The sequence below is a fragment of the Dermacentor albipictus genome, chromosome 2 (genome assembly GCF_038994185.2).
Source record: "Dermacentor albipictus isolate Rhodes 1998 colony chromosome 2, USDA_Dalb.pri_finalv2, whole genome shotgun sequence".
NCBI classification, from domain to species: Eukaryota; Metazoa; Arthropoda; class Arachnida; order Ixodida; family Ixodidae; genus Dermacentor; species Dermacentor albipictus.
The window spans coordinates 84435633-84455007 of NC_091822.1; the positions used below are offsets into that span (position 1 = coordinate 84435633).

The 19375-nt window shown below is 45.6% G+C and overlaps 1 long non-coding RNA gene across 2 annotated transcripts; it reads left to right on the top strand.

Annotated features, from left to right (window-relative positions):
• Positions 1-977: 977 nt before the first annotated feature.
• LOC139055467 (uncharacterized) lies at positions 978-19059 on the top strand. Of its 2 annotated transcripts, XR_011511778.1 has the most exons (4): positions 978-1189; positions 1513-1655; positions 18153-18279; positions 18387-19059. It is a non-coding gene; the product is annotated as an uncharacterized lncRNA (long non-coding RNA). The 2 variants fall into 2 exon arrangements; XR_011511777.1 differs by lacking the exon at positions 18387-19059 and having other exon boundaries at positions 979-1189; positions 18153-18385.
• The last annotated feature ends 316 nt before the right edge of the window (positions 19060-19375 follow it).

Consider the following 19375-nt stretch of genomic DNA (forward strand, 5'->3'; position numbering starts at 1 on the left):
AGGGCAGAATTCTAAGAGCTATTTGTTCGCAATTGCTTTTCGGCATTAGACCCTTCGTACGGTAACGATATATGGAGCATCATGATTGGCATAACCTTTATTGCTAACAATTCTAGCCTAATAGGTTTGTTATATTGCGTACCCTGTTTTCTCAGTCTAGGAAAATCAAGGTGCTGTGTATTTGAACAATTTCACCGTCTTCCCGTGCCTCTAAAACGACACACGGCGGGGTATTACAATGTACTCTTTTGACACCGTCTTACGTGGTGTTCTTGTCTGTGCACCAGGAATTATGACACTTCAGATGATGACCTGTATCTACTGAAGGCAACGTAATTCTCTACTTTCTCTAGAAAAGATAAAATCTTGCAATTAATTATCAAATTTCTCTGTCCTCAGTAGTGGCGCTGCACTCGATTAAAAAATTTCGCTATTTCGATACCTCTACATAACATGTGCATATATTCTACCTTCACTGAACCTTATACACGAATCCTCTTTGATCGCATAGCCGTCCCCACTGTATATTCCTTTCGGAAGACCGAGAAACCACGTTAGTGTCAACGCTGGTCACCGTAAATATGCATTTTCTGTCAGGCTTTTGGAGCACAGGTTGCTATATTCTGAAAACGGGGATGCAGAAATAAAGTGCTTTGAATTAAACACGTATAGTTTTCCGTCAATTTATAGACTCTATAAAAGTGAGCCTGGTTAGGCTCACTTGTATAAACGCGCAAAAGCACACAAAAGAACAGTCGTCATTGCATTAAATAAGTTTAAAAATTCTTCAAACCACTTGCAATCTTTCGAAAACCTTCGACCGTTAACAATCTTTAATTTGCTCGTGAATTGAAGCTCGATTGTTCCAAGAGAAACAATCCACGCTGTCACTAAGCCACATAATGGGCGCGTTTCTTTTCATATCTGAAGTCTGTGAATATGGATGACCGCGCTCTATATAAATGAGGTATCTCGTCTAATTGTTCGTATGCAAAGTTCAAAAAACCTAAGAAGCTATTCCTCAGATACTTACACAGGGAACGGTCATTGCCTGTAACGAAATTGCAGGGTACGCTTTCTTGTGCCATGTCGGTTATCTGGCCGCTGCTTTCTATGATATTAGCAGCAACATTTGTTGTGTCCGAATATTGCAGCCGAGAGGCATGGAAAGAATATAAGGAGAAGTTCGGTTTGTATTTTACTATTTTGTTCTATTTCTGAGTAATGCTGTTATTGGACAAACATTAATGTATACGTGCTCATTGTGCTTAATTGTGCTGCCGTCGTCAGCCCAAAATAAACTTCTTGAGACCTTGCTGTATATCTGAAGGTGTCGCACTATGTACTAAACACTATGTACTAAACACCCAAGTAGTTCCTCTCATTTGCATCTTAATCGGAATGAAAGAATGCGGAAATGAAGTGAAGACGCCGCATAGTATTACAGCTTAAAATGTGTGAGCCTTCCACAGCACTGAGTTTCCCATGATGATTGTGTATTTTTTTCTGCAGATAAATACTATCAATCGGATGAGGAGGAGACACTTAGATACGGTATTTACTGCGTGAACAAAGCGCGGGTTGATGCGCATAACGCAAAGTACGAGAGGGGCGAGATGTCATACAGACAAGAATTGAACGAGCTCTCAGACATGGTGAGTGGCCTGATTTTATTAAGCGTGCTGTTTCTTTCCAGTCGAATCACGGTTAAAGCAGCGCTTTGTGTTGCAGCGAATGCAGCTATTATTAAGGCCAGCTGCAACGAACTTTCCGACCGCTTAGAAAGCTTAGCTTAAGATAAAGCGGTTTTTGAAGAGCCTCCGCACCAAATCGGAGGTTTGAAACGCGAGCGGTAGCGTCGTGAGATGTGTCAGATTACCTAACACGTGGCTCCTCGGCATGACATCCCATATAAGCCCAGACCACACGTACGCCCACTGTTGATAGCACTTTGACATGCGCGATCTGCTACCCGTCAGTCAAGCCGGCGCAGGACAAAGCCGGTCCGCACCACGTAGCTAGACCAGACGGAGCGCGAACGAGTACTTCCACCAGGCCGTGCATGGTTACGCGCGGCTGCGTGAGCTACGCGCACCCCTGTGGGGATATCACAGCTACGCAGCACCCGAGCAGTCTCGAAGACCACGCTGCTGCATAGCGCAAATAGAGTGGCCACCGCGGGGTTCTGCGACGAGCCCTCTCACCGCCGATGCGCTCGTATAACCGCGTGCTCTCATTGCTCTCTGCGATAGCCGAGGGTCCGGCGCCCACGGCTTTTCGCCGCGCTTAAAGAAATGTCGGGATCAAGGAGCTTATTCATAACCTCCTAGTTTGGGATTTGCGCCATAGTGACATCACGAGGTGCATGCTATCAGGGAAACGAAATACGCACGTAGCGCGCTTCTCGAGGAACAATCAAGAGGAAGGAAACTTCCTAGTTCACGCTCCTGGTGATATCATGGCAATGGTTTCGTTTATTTACCCTTCTGGTGCCAAAAAACTCTGGGTCGTGCATAGCTTTCGAAGAACAATGACCTGAGATGGATTGGCTGAAAGTCAAGCCTAGCGCCCTGCGCGCCCTAGTGAAGAAAATGGTGAACGAGGCTAAAACACTGCGAAAATGCTGCCCTTTTGACATAATCAGCATGCACAACTTATGTGAGCCCCTCATTCCTGTGGAAGCGCTTGATGCGAAGTGTGATGCTACGTTGCAGTAATAAGACGAATGAATGTGTGCTTTAGCGAGTTTCAGCGCCGCAACGGAGACAATGAAGATCACTTCATATACCGCCGCTGTATGCTATTTCATTCGAAGCTTCCGCAAAGAAAGATCGTGCCTTTTCACGGAGACCTAAGCAAATGGCTCCAATTTCGAGAACAGTAAAATGCCACCATCGACAGCATCTATTCTTAAGTGTCAGCGGCAAGTTTCATTATTTTAGGACTTCCATGTAAGTGGAGGCAGCATCTGCTACCTCGTTAATCTGCATGCGATCGAAGCATGCTAGGAAGACACGATTGACATGCTGCAGAGCGTGCCTCTCATTGAGCAGGATCATCGTAACCGTTTACGCTGTTTACCAGCTGTTCAGTCCTCAAGTGATCTTTTTTGGACGACGCAGTTGATATGACGCTTTGTAGAGTTACGTGAGAGGCTTGCTAGCATAGAACTCCTGATTTGTGCTGACCAGATGTGGTTTATTTTGACAGGTAAAATTACGAGGTCTACGAATTGAAGTTTCGTGGCTTTGAACATAAAAATTGGCTGGGCACTGCAAGGTGCCACGGAAACCGGCTTCAACATAATGTCTGGCTGTGCGTATTGTGCGCGCCACAAAGCTCAGTTAGTACAAAGAAAGAAAACATCAAGCAGTCAGTCCTTGCACGTCGGTTTTGTGAAGTGGAGGCCATGGGCATCTTTGTGGGCAAGGCATCAGCTAAGAACAGCTCGGTGCTTGGATATTTCTACTCGTCATTTACAAAGATAAGTAGCTCTTTTGTGGAAACGAGATTGCAATAACTCCCTTAAAACCAATCGAAGCTGAGTTTGCGGATACGGAATTCTTTAATGCGGTGGCTTTTGAAAAAAACCGGGCTTCCTTTTGAGATATAAGACACTGAGACAGTATATTGCAGATGAATACGGTGCAGTCGTTCTTGAGAATAAGGAGTGTAGGAAGCTTATGAATTACATGCAGCACAGAGAAGTGCTGAAAGAAGACCGCCTGGTTACAAAATATATAGCTGTTCTGCTTTCGTCTTTCCGTCAGTAACTGATCGCATTGAAGACTTCAACCACGAAGCTGACGTGCTTATAAACACTTTGAGTCTGATCAGCAGGAAAAGTGACACATGTTTCGTGTTCTATTTGAAACCACACCAAGTCTATTCCCATTATTACCAACCATTCAATATCATATTGATATAATGTTCGGAGACAGTCCGAGGAGAAATGCCGAGGGATTATTTCCAACGTGTCGTGCCCCAAGTGCCCTGCCACTTATATCGCTGAAACCAAGAACTGTTCTGAGAGAACAGGCCTGCCCAAGAATGACGTACGGAAACTCGACGCACACAGCGGCGCTCTGGCTGAGCACGGCGGGAAGTATGACCACAATTGATTTCGACAACGCCGCTGTTATCCACACAGAGAAAAATCTGGTAAGACGACTTTTGATTAATCCGTGGCCCGTTCATATACTCACGGCAATATTAATCGGTCGTTGGTGACGCTCCCGCTTGTGTACGTCCAAGGCCTTCGCTACGCTATGGAGAGGAGGAATCACAACAAAAAGAAGACAAGAAAAAACGCTGTTTCTTCAGCCAATTTAGTCACCATCTCAAGAAGAAACTGTGCCGGTCCCGAAACGTCCGGTGCCTTTAATCTTGGCTAGAGCAGTTTTCACTTCGATTTATTTAAGGCATATTACGGTGTTCTGGAACAACCAGAATTTGGACTGACTTCTCTGTATTCTTACGTTAGGTCCTAGGACAAAAATGTGGGAAACATTCATTGCGAATATAGTTTTTTAATTAGGAAAACCACCGATTCCAAGTAGCGGAGGTACTGCCAACGAGAAACTAATGAGATTGACGTGCTGACTAAAGTGATTTAGCTAATGCTATTCGATATTCTCCATCCCGGCGGGGCCCCGCTCCTACCCTCGGTGAACCCTATGGCGGTGAGCTCTGGAACCTGCCCCTCCTGCGTGACGCCAGACGCCGGACGGCGAAGGCTTGACTTAGAACAGCTCGGCTGTTAAAATGGAAGATCAGTTGGGCGGAAGTGATAGCCGGTACCATGTCGAAAACCGACCCTTTTGCCTCATTGCCGACGCAAGAGCGAAACTCAATGTAGGGAAAAGCCATCTAAAGCGTAATGAAGAGCTCACGAAATGTCTAAAAGAGCAAGAAAGACGTCAGGAGGAAAGGGACAGAAGAGCTCAGGTCAGGGAACAAGCTCTAGGGAAAAATCTTGAACATCCCATTTTCCACTTGTAGAAATAACAGGAACCGACAACACCAACACCACTGACGGAACATACTCCCCCGATAGTAGGCCTCGAATCATAGAGTACAAGATGACCAAGGCCCGGGTCGAAGACAACGCCGAGCAGAAAAATGACTTCCGGGCTGAACTGGTTCAGGCCGTCAACGCTATGAGCAAATCTGTGGCAGCCAGCGTTTAAGCAGCCGTGCAAACGCTCCGCCACGAGATCACCCAGATTGCAAACAAGCTCAGCCGACTTATCTCGTCCTAGAAAAGGACACAAAGCAGGCAGGAAAAAAGCCATAAGACCCTATCAGAGAATCTCCAATGAACGAGACACTGAGAAGCCAAGATGGCGAGTAAGATAGCAAAGAAGCTCAAACCGCTCAACATTGGCAATAAAATTGCCAAGCAAAAATTGCCCTGCCTCAACGCGTTTAAACCAAGTTTGTTGAGCGATAGCATGGTTTTGCTTGCTTGGGGAAAGGACACAGACGCTACTCGACGCCTTCAGGAACTACTGCATCTACAATTGCACCGCAAGACAACACACAGACGCGGCTCGGTGCGGCCGCAGCAGCGTGCGAATTGAACTTCATGTTCTGTCTTGCTTCTGCGCGAACTAAGCGTCGAAATCAGAGTGCATACGAAGCTACCAACACTGGGAGCACTTTATCCACATCGCAGATCGCTTTCAAGATATGGGCGCCCAGGCGGCGTACGCAGTAGCCGCTGGCAGTGACAGGCTAAGTCCAAGTTTGGCCTTGGCTGTGCTTGAAGGTCAGATTTATGGAACCCGGCGTTTTCTGGGTATCTATGCGGAGTACTTGAGCTATGGCTCTAATAACTGGAAACGGCAAAATCTACTCGCCTACGCACCCTACACACATCGGATGTCGTCGCGTTACAGGAATCGAATATTAAACAAATATTATGCGTGGAAACGAAACGCACATTGACTAAAGAAAGTCCCGGACGGCCGTTAGATTAAGAAACATCACACGGCGCAGCTACACCAAATCAACCTCAGAATCGAACACAAGCTGATCGAGCTGGTTCCTCACACGAAAACCCTGCAGAGCCTCTACATTTTGAATGCACTCTTCTAAGGGACACGGTCAAGGGATTGGATAAGTTCCTGACAGAAGTTATGAAAGACGCCATGGGTAAGAAGTTCCCTGTGGAGGGCTACGTGAAGGAACCAACACCGTGGTTCTCACTTTCGCTAAAAACACGGACCGTCCTGAAAAGATTGATTTGGGCTTCACAAGGCATGAGACCATTGGTTACGTTGGGAGACCACCTCGACGCTTCAAGTGTCGGCGCTATGGACATGTGGTCAAGTACTTCCGTGGTGAGAAGCGATGTAAGAGATGCGGAGGATCGCATAATTTGAAAACACGCACGCGCAGCAAGAACTTTCGTTGTCCAAATTGCAGCGATGCCCAACCAGCCAGTTACAGCAAGTGTCCTACGCGTGCAGCAGCAATAAAGCAAAAGAAAACATTTATCCTGCGACCAAAGGCAAATGATGAGAAGAATAAGAAGAAAAAGACGGAAAGTCGCAGAGAGTCAGACGGCAGTACTGGAAGCCGAAAGAGAGATACTGAATTCCCAAGCCTTCAGCCTACATCAGGAACCCAAGACACAGTCCTGACATCACACAGCGGACCGGATAATGCAGTCATATCCTTGAACAGTGACCCTGTATACGAGAAGACTGTTGGGGCTAAATGCCCCAACAAGAAGATGGGGGCGAAATGCGAAAACACCCATGTACTTAGATTTAGGTGCACGTTAAAGAACTCCAGGTGGTCGAAATTTCCCGTGTACCCCACTACGACGTGCCTCACAAGAGGAAAATACTTTGGCCCGTAGAACTCCATAATCTATATTTAACTGGACTTCAACCGCTACACAGACCACATCTGTAACATGCTCGCAGAGAAGGTGCGAGCTCACAACGTAAACAATTGTCTCCATAGCGTCTGAAAGCGCGAAAACATTTAGTGACATACGGTGGCTCACTAGCATTTTGTTCATTAGAACGGGCTATCACCCATTAGTATTATCAAAAAATGCTGCAAAATAACTTTGCGGACTATTGTCATGTTACCCGCCGTGGTTGCTCAGTGGCTATGGTGTTGGGCTGCTGAGCACGAGGTCGCGGGATCGAATCCCGGCCATGGCGGCCGCATTTCGATGGGGGCGAAATGCGAAAACACCCGTGTACTTAGATTTAGGTGCACGGTAAAGAACCCCAGGTGGTCGAAATTTCCAGAGTCCTCCACTACAGCGTGTCTCACAATCAGAAAGTGGTTTCGGCACGTAAAACCCCATAATTTAATTTTATTGTCATGTTGTTGAGACGGTGAACAACCAAAGGGATGCAACTCAAGTAGGGAAACTGACTCTTTATTGGATGAACCCGTGCACAGCAAGTAAAGTAACACCCAGCGTACTGATTGTCGCGAGCACACTCTTCGTTCTTTGAAATTAGATCTGTGGGTCGGACGAGACAGCTATTTATTCATTGCTCATAGAACCCATGATAGTGGGCGTAAGCGCGACTGAACCAGGACGTAGAAACAGATGCATATATACTGTGTATCTGTTTCTACGTCCTCGTTAAGTCATGCTTTCACACTCTATCATGAATTCAGACCAACCAGCTCACCAACGTGTTTTAACCAAGCTCATAGAACCTTCCAGCGTATTCGCTGGTACTCGCCTAAGGTATAGAATATACACCGTAATTCTCGTTGCACACACAGCCTGCTTGATTCGACAACGTTCGCCGACAACATCAACAACATATAGAACCAGCGATAAGATTCGAGAAACTTCTGATACAGAAATTCGGGCCTTGCGCAGGGTGATAACCTTTAACATTTGTTGTACAATGAAACACAGTCACTAGCTAATATAAATAAGTAAGCATGGCAATGCGCCCTCTATAAAGGCACCATCCAGGTGCTCCAACCAACTCAAATTCAGAAAGAAATACATGCAACATAAAGGAAAGTAAGAAATCAACGAAGAAATAAAGTCTCAAGTTTTTGGGCGCCCTCAAAATGGCCTAAGACGCACTACGACGTCACTCCGCTTGCCTAGAATATCTGGTGCGACCTCGTAATCCAAAGCACCGCTACGTTGGTGTATCTTCCATGGTAGGAAGTAACGTCGCAATGGCTTTTCACCAAGTCCACGTCGGCGTATTGGGGACCAACTCTAAACGCGCTTACCGGGTGCGTATTGTCGTCGGCGTAGTGTCGTTTTTTTTTTATTCACATACCCTAAAGGCCTTTTACAGGCATTACATAGGGGGTTAAAAAGTACAATAAAGTGATCATATTGCGTAAGACAATGAACAAATAGAAAAGCATAAACAAAGATGCGCTCAGGAAAACAGGGAACATAAAAAAGCAAGTGTTTGAGAAGATGCACACATGTGGAGCACAATGCTCAAGACAATGAAAAAAAATACACTTCTGATAATCTATTAAGGACCAGCACAGAATAAGCACTTCAGTTTGTTTGCAAATGCGTCGTAATTATTTTCGGAAACGATTTCTGCAGGTAGTTTATTCCAATAATAAATGGCAAGGAACAATGGTGAATGACGCATAAGTTTGGTGTGAGCTATCTTGGGTTGCACTTTGAGGCAGTGGTCTAATCGGGGGAAAATGCGATGAGCTGGTTTGATATGAGATTCTGTGAACGTTGAAGGATTGTGATAAAGCTTGTGAAAGTGACATAGCAGGGTGACAAGTCTCGCTTTTCAAGTGAGCTTAAATTTAGAGATGATTTAATATCTGTGATGCTGGAGTAGCGAGCGTATGTCCTTGTGATAAACCTAGAAGCCTTATTTTGAAGCGATTCCAGTTTATCGGCAAGATAAGCTTGATGCGGGTTCCAGATGAAACTGGCATATTCTAGTTGAGATCTGACTAAAGTTGTGTAAACTAAGAGTTTGGTTGCCTGATTTGCAAAGTACAAGTTACGCCTAATGAAACCGAGGGTTTTGGATGTTTTGGTGATTATATAGTCAATGTGTTTGTGCCATGTCAAATCAGAAGTAATGTGGACACCTAGGTATTTGATTGCAGGAACTTTTTCAATGGCCACGTTACCGATAGAATAAAAGATGGGTTCCGTGACTCTAGCCGTCGTAAATGTTACAAGTTTGGTTTTTGAAACGTTTATTTCCATATGCCATTGTTCGCACCACTTAGCGATTTTGTCAAGATCTGATTGCAAAGCATTAGTATCATGAGGGTCAGTAATTTTTCTGTAAATAACACAGTCGTCCGCAAATAGTCTAATTGTAGAAGTGAGGTTGCTGCTTATGTCATTAATGTAAATAAGGAAGAGGATCGGCCCGAGCACCGAACCTTGAGGCACATCAGACTTTACATGGGTTAGTGCGGAGCAAAATTCATTTGCAGACACGAACTGCTGTCTGTTAGTTAAAAAGTTAACTATCCAGTTCAAGACATTGTTGTTTATGTTTAGATTTACAAGTTTAAATATAAGACGATTGTGAGCAACTTTGTCGAACGCTTTGGCAAAGTCGATGAATACGGCATCAATTCTCATTAAATGGTGTATAGCGTCGTGCAGGTCGGCCACGAGTTCAAATAACTGTGACTCGCAGGAACGGCCACTCAAGAATCCGTGCTGGTTTCCAAAAAAAAAGTTCTGCTGACTGAGGTACTTCATTATTGCTGATGATATGATGTGTTCCAGAATTTTGCAAGGTATACTCGTTAATGAGATGGGCCTGTAATTTGAAAGGACAGAAGAATCTCCAGATTTAAATATAGGTATAATGCGTGCGATTTTCCAAGCGTCAGGCACAATTCCTGTATCAATGGATTGCTGAAAAATTGGGACGAGTATGCGAGCTATCACTGGTTTCATTAACTTGAGCAATTTTGAACAAATGTCATCGGGTCCGGGGGCTGAATTACTCGGTAAACGATCAATAGCTTGCTCAATGCCTTCCTGCGTAATTAGGATGTCATTCATGTCCGCGTTTATAGTAATAGCATTAGAACTTGTGGGAAGTGGCGTTTCGTTAGTAAACACGGAACTAAAAAATAGGTTCAATTCCGTGGCAACCTCAGATGGCTCAATAAAATCACCGTCTTTTACTATTGTTATCAGACTAGATGAAGGAGGCTTGGGATTGATTACATTCCGAAACTTTTGAGTATTGGTTTTAAGCAAAGTTGATATGTGATGATTAAAAAATTTATCTTTGGCTCTCTTAATTTCTGCTTGGCATATTCTCGACTGCGCATGGTAGTTATTCCAATCGCCCTCAGATTCCGAACGTTTTGCTTTAGTATAAAGGCGCTTTTTCTTCCCGATGCAACGTTTAACATTGGAAGTGAACCATGCACTGTGTGATGACGTTGTGAGCGTGATTTTTGGAATGTGTTTGTCTTTTAATTTTTTCAGTTCAGCGCTCAGTAGATTCCACTTGTCATTTGAACAACGGCTTGATATCGATTCCAGGAACTGCTCACTGAACAATGATAGTTCACTAACCAATCCTTCAGTATTTGCCCGTGCGTAATTGTAAATAGTTTTCCTACGAATTTCCGGCTTCTTTTTTTCTAAAGTGTATTCGCAGTGAAGAGCATTGTGGTCACTGACATATTCAAGAAGATGCACTGTCATTTTTTCAGGTTGCGTTGTCAAGACAAGATCTAGGACCGACTCAAGATTTTAAGATTGTACCGTCAGCTGTAGGCACTTTGCTGCTTTTTCGGCGCGCTGGAGATAGGCGAATACGTCGAGATTGTCTTCGTCGGTGATGTGCGGCAGCATGGTGTCGAACGTTGTCGACGAGTTCTTTCCGTAAATTACCTTTAACCACATCATCTGCGTTTTTGCACTGCTTTGTTGCAAAAGAACGTTGTGGACGGAAAGGTGGCATCTCACGTCTTGTGCTCCACGTCGACTAATATTGCCGACTGGTGGATCTTGGTGAGGAAGTTAATTCGGCTTTCCATAAGAACATTCGTTTGCGGGTGGTAGGCGGTTGTATTCCGGTGTCTGGCTGTACTACAAGATGGCTTGTGTAAGCTTCTGAATGCCGTTCCTCTGTCGGTGATAATGATTTGTGGGACACCATATCGAAGCAAAGTGTACTCGATTAAAAATTTTGCCATTTCCGCCGCGCTACCTTCGGGCTGGGCTTTTGCTTCCACGTAGCAGGTCAGGTAGTCTGTGGCCACGATTATAGACCCGGATGTTGACGGGCGGAAAGGGCCCGAATAAGTATATTCCTATCTGCAGGAGTGGTTGGGAAGGAGGTTCGACAGGCTGGAGGAATCCCACTGGTTTTGTCGCTGGTGTCTTGTGTCGCTGCCAGTCACCGCAGGTCTTGGCTTAGTCAGGAACGTCGGAAGTGACGCGGAAAAACCCGAGGTGCCCAGCGGTGGAGTCGTCTCTGTAGGCGTAAAAGGCGTCTAACCGCAAGGCTCATGGCACAACCACAAGGTAGTAGGCTCAGACTGGCGAGATGTTTTACAGCGGAGCTGTTAGAACCTCGCTGGGTTTCTCTTGACGTCCGCAGCTTCGCCGAGTTGGGGGACAGAGAGGTGAGAGAGAGTAAAAGCAGGGTATAAAAATAGCATCGCGCAGCATAGCGACGGGTGGGTGGAGCCTAGCGGCTCAGAAGGAGCGGCGCGGTGGGGAGACAGGTGGTGTGATGTCGTTGTTCTCCGTTAAAAACCTGCGCGCTCACTTCGGCGGATTTCAAGAGGCTACCAGCTACACGGCGTCGGAGCTAGCATGCATAAGAGCAAAGGTGCGGCGGTTGCCTCCGCGTCGCGTTGGTGCAGCGTCTGGCACACGACACCAACGCATATGGTGTCTCAACAAATCGCTTCTGCTGCGGCGGGCGCCTCAAGTGGCACGCTGTCCCAACTGAAGGCTCCCACAGATGAAGACGGCATGAATTTTTGGGAAGCATTTACTCCCCCCAGCCCCGCTGGTCTCTGGTGTTTGCGATAGCAGAGCCACTCATAACTTTTTCGCTTCTAGAATGTTTTAGCCCTAGAAAAACAAAATATAATCCGCACCTAAATGCCCTTTGGACAAAGTCGATCTTGCTTTGCTTAATTCTGAAGTACTTCTTCGCTTCGAGTCCGCTCGCTGTTTCTTGGCGAAATCGTCTGCGCTTATTGTTCCTAACAAGGCGTCCGCCACTTGGTCGTCTTGCGGCAACGGTGGCGCGAGACAGGCAGTCGGTATCAGAACTAGTGTTTCCTTCCGGACTTGCAGCTGTTTTTGACGGACTTTACAAAGCAACAGAGACAACATTTTATATTTAGGCATATTGCCATTTATAGTAGGTCACCTGTGCTGCAAGTCAACCTTTCATGTCTGCAACCTTGCGGACTTTATGCGAGCTGCTGAGAGCTTGGAGAGGACTTTGTCATAACGCTTTCTTTCGTGCTCGCAGAAGAGTTGATTGTGGGCAAAGTTTATGCAGTAAACTTCGTGCGGTTTGTGGCAACCGTGGCAATCAGTTGCACCCAGCTCTCAATAAGTAGTACGAACATCAGCCCGAACACAATATCTGGAAGTTGGCAGGTTCCATTGTTTGAAATTCCACCGTAGTCCACAAAACTATCAAATTTGTAACTGGACTTGCTGAAATAGTATGTCTGGCATACCTTAAGTTTGTATAAAGTTAGTATGCTAAACTTCCCATCTCCTCTGTTTTCCAGCTGCTGTTGATTAGCTTCCATACAAAGACAAAAGAAACATGCATGGTATTCTGTACAGATTGTAAGTGAGACGGCTCAGAGAAGACAAGGGCAGCATGTGAATGGTAAATGGAAGATTATATGCTCGAGGCCTCGCTATCCTCAGCAGTAAGCAATTCAGAAGCCAGTCCTCCTTGTACCTCATGCTGCACGGAAACATTGCTTGGCAATATTTCAACGACTTCATTTATGCAAGCCGTTGTAAACGGGGAAGTTTTGCCAACGCTTCCTCAATTTTGTTATGTGTAAGTTCAGAAAACGCCATAGTCCATTTTTTTCTTTAGCTCTTGATAGGCCTCAGCAGCCTGCATCAACTTCTGTTTAAATATATATAATAATAAACAAAAAATACAAATATATTGTGTAGTTGCTGATATCGCTTGAAGGTTGCATTCGCAGGTATGCTTCATTGAATTTCCTGGAGACGGAGACATCATACACACTTGTTGCTTTGTAAGTATATTGCACTGCTTGTGGTGTATATTATCTGATGTCACCATGTCCGGCTGGCCTGTTTCCACGCCTGTGCATTTCTTCAAGCTGTCTGCTTCTTAAAGGGTTTTGTTTTCACTTTCGCTGCAAGTCGCAGATCGAAATAGCCTCTAGTGGATTTTGTTGTATTCGTTTATGCTGCAAGTTACATCCTCTTCGAGCGCACCAGTTTTCATAACTCGCAGGTGCCCGGCTACCTGCTGCCTTATATACAATACCCAACATTGCTTTTCTGTGGCGCCATCCTCAATAAATACAAGCTTTCATAGAGCAGAAGGCAATGTCACGTTCGTGATCTTTTTGAGCACAAAGTGAGATGTGCATATTTATGAGGTTCCTTCTTCCAAGCACAACTGCAGGTTTCCAGGTGAAGCGTTGTCACTACAAGCTTCCGCCATTGTTCTTGTGGAATACCGAGCTCGTTCTTTCGGTGAACCCCGCTTTCGCTTCACATTTTTCGGCTTTGAGATATGCTCAGGAAGACAGTAACAAGGTTGAGGAAGTGCGCCGGGCACAGTCATTCATTTCCCACGACAAATCAATACTTCTTTGTGAGTCACAACCTGGCTGTAGTATTTCAAAATGTAGTCGTCCTCAAACTGTCAATCACAAAAGTTTGAACTGTTTGTGAGGCGTTTCTCTTCTCAGTTTAGCGTTTGTTTTCATTATCTAACCTCTCCGGCATCGTGAGGCAGAGCAAAAAAAAATTGTGACCAGCGGCATCGTGTCTCCGGTCAATTGTGCAGCCACGTCCATAACAGTATGGCACAAGGTGTTCCTTGCTGCAATCAGACGTGGATACACATATTCATGAAGCTTTAAACTAGGGAGCATCGTAACATTTCACGCGACACCAAAAAAAATCAAGCATATCGGCAGACGAACCAGTGCCACTGAAATGAAACAAGAAGTACAAGCAAGTGTAAAGATTTAAGTTTGTTATATACATATGTATCCACAAGATATACATGAAATATGGCACATTTTCACGACGGGGCTCAAAATGAAGAATCATTAGAGCACTTGTGAGAAAAATTTAAACCAGAATGTTACCAGAAGTCAAGCACATCCGATCAGAAGCAAAACAATAAGTGAAAGACGTGAGCGCAGCGGCACAAGTACGCGTGACCACCACTTCAGCCATCTCTCGAGCGAAGCTATTAGGCTGAAGTATGCCTAAGGAAGGTAAGTTCGGACTGGCTAACCGAATCATCACGTGTTTCTCGCACACCACGAAGCCGGATCACACCTGCTAAAAATAAAATCAATAGCCCAAGATTCCTCGGAAAACCTCCGCTCTCATACAAAGGCTTTGTGAAGAGAAACAGCCAGCTTGAGGATGGGCCGTCATCGGATGGACCACCATCCGTTGCCGGCCGGTCACGAAGCCTCCAGGGACCACTTGGAGTTGGACCGCCGGCCGTCGCTTGGAGACTCGTGCTCCTGAGTAAACAAGTAAGGAGGCGCATGGGTTAGTCTCACTGAATATCAGGTCGCTTTCATATAGCATTTTTCTCACCCCCTACGTCTCTTTGCCGTCTAACATAAAAAAAGAAAGCTGCGTTTGGATGCAGTAGATTAGGTGTCCAAGTTTCTTAAGATGTCCGGCGGTTCGATTATTCCTCCAAGCATTCCTTAGGCAACAAAAGCAGCATATGGCTCATGAGGTGGAAGATCCGGCGTTGTCGGCGTTGGCGTGATGCCACGATGGTCCAAAAAGGCTACGAGCCCTCGACCTCTGATGGGAGTTGAACTCACGATCCTTGCTGGGAATCGAACCTACGGCCATTGGTGCAAATAAATGCGAATTACGGCACAGTAATTAAGATATAACTAATTAAGGTAGACAGAAGTCTAAGGTGTTCCTGATTCGCAAATAGAATCAGGAATACTAGACTTCTGTCAACCAAAGGACCAGGCAGGATTCCGTAAAGGCTACTCAACAATAGACCATATTCACACCATCAATCAAGTGATAGAGAAATGTGCAGAATATAACCAACCCTTATATATAACTTTCATTGATTACGAGAAAGCGTTTGATTCAGTCGAAACCTCAGCAGTCATGGAGGCATTACGGAATCAGGGTGTAGATGAGCCATATGTAAAAATACTGGAAGATATCTATAGCGGCTCCACAGCCACCGTAGTCCTCCACAAAGAAAGCAACAAAATTCCTATAAAGAAAGGCGTCAGACAGGGAGATACGATCTCTCCAATGCCAATCACAGCATGTTTACAGGAGGTATTCAGAGGCCTGGAGTGGGAAGAATTGGGGATAAAAGTTGATGGAGAATACCTTAGCAACTTGCGATTCGCTGATGATATTGCCTTGCTTAGTAACTCAGGAGACCAATAGCAATGCATGCTCACTGACCTGGAGAGGCAAAGCAGAAGGGTGGGTCTGAAAATTAATCTGCAGAAAACTAAAGTATTGTTTAACAGTCTCGGAAGAAAACAGCAGTTTACGATAGGTAGCGAAGCACTGGAAGTGGTAAGGGAATACATCTACTTAGGGCAGGTAGTGACCACGGATCGGGATCATGAGACTGAAATAACCAGAAGAATAAGAACGGGCTGGGGTGCGTTTGGCAGGCATTCTCAAATCATGAACTGCAGGTTTCCACTATCCCTCAAGAGGAAAGTGTATAACAGCTGTGTGTTACCAGTACTCACATATGGGGCAGAAACCTGGAGGCTTACGAAAAGGGTTCTGCTGAAATTGAGGACGACGCAACGAGCAATGGCAAGAAGAATGATGGGTGTAACGCTAGGCTACGTTCACACTTGGGAAACCGCAAGCGGACGGAAAAGCCAAAGCGGCCGGATAATCTTTTTCGCGCATGTACAAAACGTTCACATTTGTTTCGCCACTGCAGCGGAAACCACGTCCGCTTTCGCCCACATTTATCTAGTTTGCGTACGTTTGTCCGCCTGGTGGCACTGTTCACACTATTTCAAGACATGCGTTCATTCATTGACCCATCAGTTACTAAAAACTACCATTTCGCGCAACTGCACGTGTCGTTTTTAACTTTCGTCTACCACGGAAGATAAAGAAGACATAGTTTCGATAGCTTTCGCTAGTTGCTTTTCCTAAAAATAGACCATGAGCAACGGAAAATGTTAAATTTTACGACCGGATGTTTACATGCGATTGCAGCTTCCGGTAAAGCGGAACGTCTTTCCGCTTCGCCTGGGCGGAAAAATCGGTCCGAGACCGATTTTTTCGCCGCCTGGTTTTCCGCCCGTTTCTCCGCCTAGGCGGGCGGATTTTGTCAAGTTTTATCCGCTTCCGCCTGCTCCAAGACCAAGTGTGAACGTAGCCTAAGGGATAAGAAAAGAGCAGATTGGGTGAGGCAACAAACGCGGGTAAACGACATCTGAGTTGAAATCAAGAAAAAGAAATTGGCATGGGCCGGACATGTAATGAGGAGGGTAGATAACCGACGGTCACTAAGGGTTACGGACTGGATTCCAAGGGAAGGGAAGCGTAGCAGGGGGCGGCAGAAAGTTAGGTGGGCGGATGACATTAAGACGTTTGCAGGGACAACATGGCCACCATTAGTAACGACCGGGGTAGTTGGAGAAGTATGGAAGAGGCCTTTGCCCTGCAGTGGGCGTAACTAGGCTGATGATGATGATGATGAATTAAGACGCTCGAACCCACGATCTTCGCAGGGAGTGGAATCATCGAGCTTTGGTGGGAGTTGAACTCGCGACCATTGGTGTTAAGGCTTAGTTTGTACTTGTGTGCTTCCGTGCATGGAACGACGCTCTGCTAACAAAAAGACTGGAATGCCAATGTATTTATCCGCAAAGTTCGGGAAGTTATATCTCGGAAGGGGTGTCATCTTGAAAACTCGTTCCAAGTGGATCCGCCTTGCGAACTCCACGGCTAGAATTTGTAAATTGCAATATGGGCCATAATGTAATTAGGTAAAATGTTAATTTGCGAATTTTTAACAAGTAGCCGATTTTAGATCTCAATTTTTGTGCAAGTATGGTCCGCCGCTTCGAGTAGACCAGCTCATGAACTAGAACGGTAAAATCTGCCACAGGCAGCTTTTCAAGATTTTGGAAAGTGTTCGCTGAAACACCATATATATATATATATATATATATATATATATATATATATATATAGAGAGAGAGAGAGAGAGAGAGAGAGAGAGAACAGAGGGCTCCGCTTTTTATTGGTCATTGTCGGAAGCCAACAGCCAAAGCCACCAGGGAACGCGTAGGGGAGGCTGCGTGTAGTTATTAACTGAATTAAATAAATTATGAACTAATGGAAACGAAAGTGGATGAAGAAACTGGCTGCATGTGAGGTACGAACCCACGTTTTTGCATTACGCGTGCGATGTTCTTACCAATTGAGCCACCGCAGCCTCGTTTCCCCTCTACTTTATGGGATATTTGTGTTTATCAGCTAGACCTGACCCTGGGAGTGTTAGTGCAATCAATGCAGCCGACGGCGGCCCTCTCTGGAGCGACGTCAGTTGCACTTTGCAATGTGGGGGACGCAGTGTACATCATGGAACCGGGGCCTTAAAGTGTTGCGATGTTATGCTTACGCACTTCTTTCGCAGTTACCGCTAAATCTCCACTCAACTTTATTTTTATTTCGCTCACAGTTGTACGAATCACACTTGCTCAAAGATGTAGGACACATAACAGTGCCGGTGTTAGCACCCTGAGCAAATTCAGCTGCCAACAAACCCATTTATACCCTTAATAGTGTGACAATGCGCATCGTGTAACATGCGGGTGGGTGTTACATGTGCAATATAGCTCTGGAATGTGGCCCGGTTGCTTTAGTAGTGTTTCCAACAGCTAGCAAATCGGTCTCATGAACTTACGTGCATTTTTTTTTTATGCAGACTGAGGAGGAGATCGAGAGCGGCAACAGGCTTTCGGCTTCTAGCTTCTAGCTCAAAGTGAAACACGGACACAGAAAGGAAGCGGCAAGTAAGGGTATCCATGTCACCCATTCTCCAAAGGTCGAAGGTAGGAAGCTGTGCTGATTCCAGGACGTACAAATAAAAACCGGGAGGTGTGCGGTAAATCTTATGTGCACGCTGAAAACTAATAAATCGTGTTCCTACTTCTTGCAGTGGTGGAGCGCCTGCCCCAGTTGCGACATATTCTTACGAGATCTGTCTTCTGCGCCATCGAGCTCCACAACGGCATGTGAGCGCAGTGTGCTGCGCCAAAAACGCATTAGAGCAGCCGGGTTAACAAAACTGAAACCTAAAACATAAAAGGCACTGTCATCATCATCATCGTCATCATGGAGCTGAACCGAGCGGCCATAGTCGTCGGTCGTGTATTTGCTGCTTTTGCTGTTTTCGTTGCATTTATCTCTTGTGGTGGTTCCAATCTGCCACTGTGCGGTTTTTGTTTGTGCCGTTTGTGTCGCAGCTGTGTGTTCTTCGTGGTACTGTGGCTCGAGGCTTACTAAAGGGTGTTTCAGATCAAAATGAGGTACCGAATATTGTTTCGTGGCAAATTTTTTTAGCAGAGATGTTGACGTCGTCACTTAGAAATAGTCGCTAAAGCGCATGTATGACGGATGTTTAGAACGAGGAGGAGGAAAAGAGAGGGAAAGAAAGGGACGTTCGCAACCACTTGCTAATTATTCCCCATTGGTGGGCAATTTTCTTACAGCTCTGCACAATGAAAATAGCAGATCCTTTGACTGTAATTTAGGCTGCTTACAGGTGACCTAAAGCTCTGTTATGCAGGAAACACTTTCAGAAATAAAGAAATCTCTGGACATCTAAAACATTACTTCGGTTTAGCCATGCGTGTTTTATAGTGCTTTGTCTTCCTTACACATCCTGGTTCCGCAATCTGTACTTATAGTGCGTAAGCATTAGGGGTGTCAAATCGGAAAAATAAGTGTGTTAACTTTGAGAACCTGGTCACGTGGTAGAGGTTTAGAGGGGGTGGGAGAGCTTAGAAGAGTGCGTAATTGTGTGTGTGTCTGCGTGCGCGTGTGTGCGTGCGCGCGCGCGCGTGTGTGTGTGTGTGTGTGTGTGTGTGTGTGTGTGTGTGTGTGTGTGTGTGTGTGTGTGTGTGTGTGTGTGTGTGTGTGTGTGTG